The following is a 5,564-nucleotide window of genomic DNA, read 5'->3' on the forward strand; positions in this document are numbered from 1 at the left end:
GGGGGTTATTTTGAAATAACTCGCTAGTGTAGACGAGGGCCCGTTCAGGAGTCTGATTTGTCTTGCCTGCCCCCAAATTTCAGCACACCTAAAACTGATTTGCTTACAAAAATCAGACAAAAATACAAAAAGGGTCCCGGCCCACTATTAGAGAAAAATTAACTTACGTTCTCATTTGTACCATATCATTACAAAATAAATCCCGCTTGCCTATAAATATTGTACTTACATTTCTGTGTATAGTGTATTGAGCGGTACAAACAAGTTATTGTATGACATTTGTAGTTGATTGTGCCTTTTCTAGTGCTTTTTATGTCGCCTACTGTAAAACGAGGTGAATCTCTAAATGAGATTATGTACCTTTGGGAAGATCTGTGTACCCGTGTTCCCTGTAACCTGTGTGCTTGGCTGGCCATCCAGGACAGAATCAAACTCTGCCTAGCTGATTAGCAGAGCACCCATAGCTGCTCACAACCAGCAGCATTGTTTCTATGAATGGTGCACATCTGCATATGTGTTGGTGCACAGAACAAAATTTATTCCACCCATGGATAGGAGAAAAAAACAGTAGGGGGAATTCTACTGCATACCCCTGGATGACCTTTGGGGTGTCTCTCCTGTGTGGATTCTCTACTATCTAATAAGTGAAGAGCGCTGACTGAAGTTTTTCCCCACACTAGGAGTGCGCATGGAGAGGGAGGGCTCTCGCATGTGGGGGTTCTCCATTGTCTAATAAAGGGTGACCGGTGACTGACGATTTTCCCACGCTCAGCGCCTGTTCAGCGGGTCTCTCCCATATGGATTCTCTGATGCGATATCAGGTTGGAGCTCTGCCGGAAATGTTTCCCAAACTCGGCACAGATATACGAGGTCTCTCCGGTGTGGATCCTCCAGTGGGTGGTCAGAGTCGAGCTGTGGGTGAAGCTTTTCCCGCACTTGGCGCACATGTCGGGCATCTCTCCCGTGTGGATCCTCCAATGGGTGCGAAGGCTGGAGCTCCGCCGGAAGCATTTCCCACACTCGGCACAGGCATAGGGCGTCTCACCGGTGTGGGTTCTCCTGTGGGTGATCAGAGATGATTTCTCGCTAAACCGTTTCCCGCATTCGGCGCAGGCCGTTTCCCCTGTGTGGATTCTGTGGTGTCTAATAAGGGAAGAGCTCTGGGTAAAGCTTTTCCTACACTCAGCCCATGCGTAGGGCGTCTCGCCCGCAGGAATTTCTACCGTGTCTGAGGTGTGAGTGGCTCCTGGCGGCTGTCTCTGCTCTGTGTTGATACTCACAGGCTTTCCTCTCTGGCCAACCACGGCAAATGTCCCCTTTGCAGCTCCCTGAGAACATCCCACGGGGCTCTCCTGGGTCAGCATCTTCCTGCTGGGGCTTCTCCCCGTTTTCACTTGCTGTCCTGTCACCTGCTGGGACAGAGTGAGAACCCAGACATAAGAACGGCCAGACTGGGTCAGATCAATGGTCCACCTAGCCCTGTGTCCTGTCTGCCGACTGGCCAATTCCAGGTGCCCCAGAGGGAACACACAAAACGGGGCATCATCGCATGAACCCTCCCTTTTGACAAGCAGAGGTTTGGGACAGGATAAAAAGGCACGCTATTCCCATAGCAGGCGTTGAACCCAGACTGTTTGAGTGAAAGCCAGGAACCCTAACCACTAGACCATATGAAATCTGCTAAAAAAACAGTTTGGAGCTCTGAGGTTCAACTGTATAGTGCAGTTGATCTTGTAAATGGTCAACCATGAATTCCTTGGGAACTGGAAGCATGTAATCTTGCAGCTATAATCTTGTATAAGAGGGGGTGCGCAAATACCGTATAGTTCTGTAGAAACCATTTTATGTTTAGCTAGAAGCCATCTTGTATAACAGAAACCATTTCGGCTTTTTTGCCTTTGCACGTAGGCTAGAGTGAACTTTCTATCACCCCATGTGCCAGGCCAAGACAGATGTGCTATTGGAATGTGTTAATTGGGCTGAAGCAAAATGCAGGACAATGTAGCACTTTAAAGACTAACAAGATGGTTTATTAGATGATGAGCTTTCGTGGGCCAGACCCACTTCCTCAGATAATTGGGCTGGTTTAGACAGGAGAGGTACTCCCTCGTATCTGTCCCTCATCTTGTTGACAAGGCTTTATTTTTCCTAGCTTAATTGATGACTTCTGTAATTGGATGCCCTGATGTCAGGCTGTTTGGTCAAGGGTATAAAGATACTAGGATTGATTGTATTAGCCAGTCTCACTGGACCCAGCTCTGCTGGGACCACATTTGGCTCACTTTGCTTTTATTGGCCAATAAAACTGTCTGTTTAGCCGCGTAAACCGAGTGAGGCTTTTGCTTCAACAGTTCCGTGTTAAATGTAAACTACTAAAAATAAAGGGAAAGGGTTAAAAAAAGGCAACAAAGGGAATATTCTGAAATATCATTAGAATCCTGGAACTGGAAGGGACCTCGAGAGGTCATCAAGTCCAGTCCCCTGCCCTCACAGCAGGACCAAGCACCAGCTAGATCATCCCTCGTAGATGTCTATCTAACCTGCTCTTAAATATCTCCAGAGATGGAGATTCCACACGCCCCCAGGCAATTTTTTCCAGTGTTTAACCCCCCTGACAGGTAGGAAGTTTTACCTAATGTCCAACCTAAACTTCCCTTGCTGCAGTTTAAGCCCATTGCTTCTTGTTCTATCAACAGTGGCCAAGGAGAACAATTTTTTCCCCTCCTCCTTGTAACACCCTTTTATGTACTTGGAAGATGCTCTCATGTCTCCTCTCAGTCTTCTCTTTTCCAAACTAAACAAGCCCGGTTCTTTCCGTCTTCCCTCACAGCTCATGTTTTCTAGACCTTTCATCATTTTTGTGGCTCTTCTTTGGACTTTTTCCTGATTTCTCCACATCTTCCCTGAAAAGCGGCACCCAGAATTGGACACAAGACTCCAACAGGCCTAATCAACACAGAGCAAAGCGGAAGAATGACTTCTCGTGTCTTGCTCACAACACTCCTGTTCATGCCTCCCAGAATCATGTTTGCTTTTTTTGCAAAAGCAGCACACTGTTGGCTCATATTTAGCGTGTGGTCCACTCTGACCCCTAGATCCCTTTCTGCCGGACTCCTTCCTAGACAGTCGCTTCCCATTCTGTATGCGTGACACGGATTGTTCCTTCCTAAGTGCAGCACTTTGCATTTGTTCCTGTTGAATATTATCCTATTGACCTCAGACCATTTCTCCAGTTTGTCCAGATGATTTTGAATTAGGACACTCTCCTCCAAAGAACTTGCCACCCCTCCCAGCTTGGTATCATCTGCAGACTTAATAATTGTGCTCTCTGTCCCGTTGTCTAAATCGTTGTAGGTTCGTAAAAAGATAACTGGTTAACTGGTTAGAATTAGCCTTACTGGCATGCTTACCCAGTAACTGGCTAAACGGCAGCCTGGCCCAGCCAGCCCCCACCTGGACGAAGTCAGAGCTTTCCTCAGTTTCCCTCATATGCTGTGTGGTTACTTAGGGGGCAGAAAGGGACTGGTTGCTCATGCAGCAGGCTAAGCATGCTCAGGGGTATGAAGGAGGTGAACCCTATGGCGGGGGGGAAGATGCCAAGGTAGAGAGACTTGCTTAGGTGCTGGAGCATTAGCACCGGCTTGCCCTGCTGAAAGGGAGTCCCAAGACTCTCTTGCTGGCTGGATCAAAGGAAACCAGGTGTTAGATCTGGCCCATGGGCTGTAGGCTCCCCACCACGCCCTAGAGCATGCGGCTCTTCCCCCCCAAAAGTATGGCTCACAAAGCCGCCCCTGAAAACGGCTCCCTGTGCTTATCGGGGCAGGGGATCCCTCTGGCGCAGCCAATCAAAATGGCATCTTCAAGATAGTGGCGGCCAGCGGGAGCCTGATGTGGCCAAAAAGCCTTTAAACGCATTTCTTAAAGGGGCAGTCTTTCCCCCCCCCCCCCCCAACAATTTTGTCCTGGCTCTTTGTGCGGTATCCACTGCTATTCTGGCTTTGTCTGGAACAGGTTGGCTACCTCTGCCCTAGGGAGTAGAATCTCAAAGCTAGGAAAAAACACCATTGGCAGCTCCCACATGGTCTAGCGGTTAGGATTCCTGGTTTTCACCCAGGCGGCCTGGGTTCAACTCCCGGTGTGGGAACAAGTTGACATTTTATGGTGTTCCCTACCCTCTGTTTGTTGGCCTGAACCTGCAAAAGCCACTAGTCCACGCCAGGACTCTGGCTGCGATTCTCCTGAAACAAGGAAACAAAAAGGACTGCAAAGAAGAAACACGTGGCTGAGACAAGGGAAAATTCACAGCACCAGGGAGATTTTCTTAATTAATAGGCAGCAGGTTTAAAACAAACACAAGGCAGAATTTCTTCACACAGCGCACAGTCCACCTGTGGAACTCCTTGCCAGAGGATGTTGGGGAGATGAGGACTTTAACTGGGTTTAGAAGAGAGCTAGATAAATTCATGGAGGTTCGGTCCATCAGTGGCTATTAGCAAGGATGGGTAGGGAGGTGTCCTTGGCCTCTGTTTGTCAGAGGCTGGGAATGGGTGACAAGGGAGGGATCACTGGAAGATTCCCTGTTCTGTACATTCCCTCTGGGTCATCTTGTAATGGCCTTGGTCAGCAGACAGGATTCTGGGCTAGATGGACCTTTTGTTTGACCCAGTCTGGTGGTTCTTATGACTGGTGAAGCACACACATAAGAACAGCCACTAGCCCAGTGTCCTGTCTGCAGACAGCGGCCAATATCAGCTGCCCCTGAGGGAGTGACCAGAACAGGGAAACATCAAGGCTGTGTCTACATTGGCACCCTTTTCCAGAAAAGGGATGCTAATGAGACAAGTCGGAATTGCAAATGCCGCGAGGGATTTAAATATGCATTTGCATGAACATGGCTGCCGCTTTTTTCCGGATCAGGGCTTTGCCGGAGAAAAGCACCAGTCTAGATGGGATCTTTCAGAAAATAAAGCCTTTTCCGGAAGATCCCTTATTCCTGATTTTAAGAGCCTGGAGCCAAGCCCCCCTCTACAGCTGCTCCGGAGTTGCTGAGTTCACACACAAACCAGGAGTCACTGCGTTCAGACACCAAACCAGGAGTCACTGCGTTCACAGACAAACCAGGAGTCACTGCGTTCAGACACCAAACCAGGAGTCGCTGTGTTCAGACGCCAAACCAGGAGTCACTGTGTTCACACTCACAAACCAGGAGTCGCTGTGTTCACATTCACAAACCAGGAGTCGCTGCATTCACACACATGAAACAAGAGTTGCTGCGGTCACATACACACACACCAGGGGTGTGTCTAAACTACATGGCTCCATCGATAGAGCCATGTAGATTAGGCTGATCGGCAAAGGGAAATGAAACCGCGATTTAAAAAATCGCGGCTTCATTTAAATTTACATGGCTGCCGTGTGGGTCCGTGTGTGTGTCTGCCTGGCCTGAGAGGCCGGCTCTCCGAGATAACAGCTGGTGTTTTCTAGCCCTAGACCTCACAGGTCGTGTTTTCTAGAACTTTCAGCATTTCTGTTGCTCTTCCCTAGATCTTCTCCAAATCTTCCCT

At 48.7% G+C, this 5,564-nt stretch overlaps 1 non-coding gene across 1 annotated transcript; it reads left to right on the forward strand.

Moving 5' to 3' along the window:
• The first annotated feature begins 4,072 nt into the window (after positions 1 to 4,072).
• On the forward strand, positions 4,073 to 4,144 carry TRNAE-UUC (transfer RNA glutamic acid (anticodon UUC)). Its single transcript has one exon. It is a non-coding gene; the product is annotated as a tRNA-Glu (tRNA).
• Positions 4,145 to 5,564: the final 1,420 nt, after the last annotated feature.

The sequence above is a fragment of the Pelodiscus sinensis genome, chromosome 18 (assembly GCF_052426305.1).
Source record: "Pelodiscus sinensis isolate ZL-2025 chromosome 18, ASM5242630v1, whole genome shotgun sequence".
Classification (NCBI taxonomy): Eukaryota; Metazoa; Chordata; order Testudines; family Trionychidae; genus Pelodiscus; species Pelodiscus sinensis.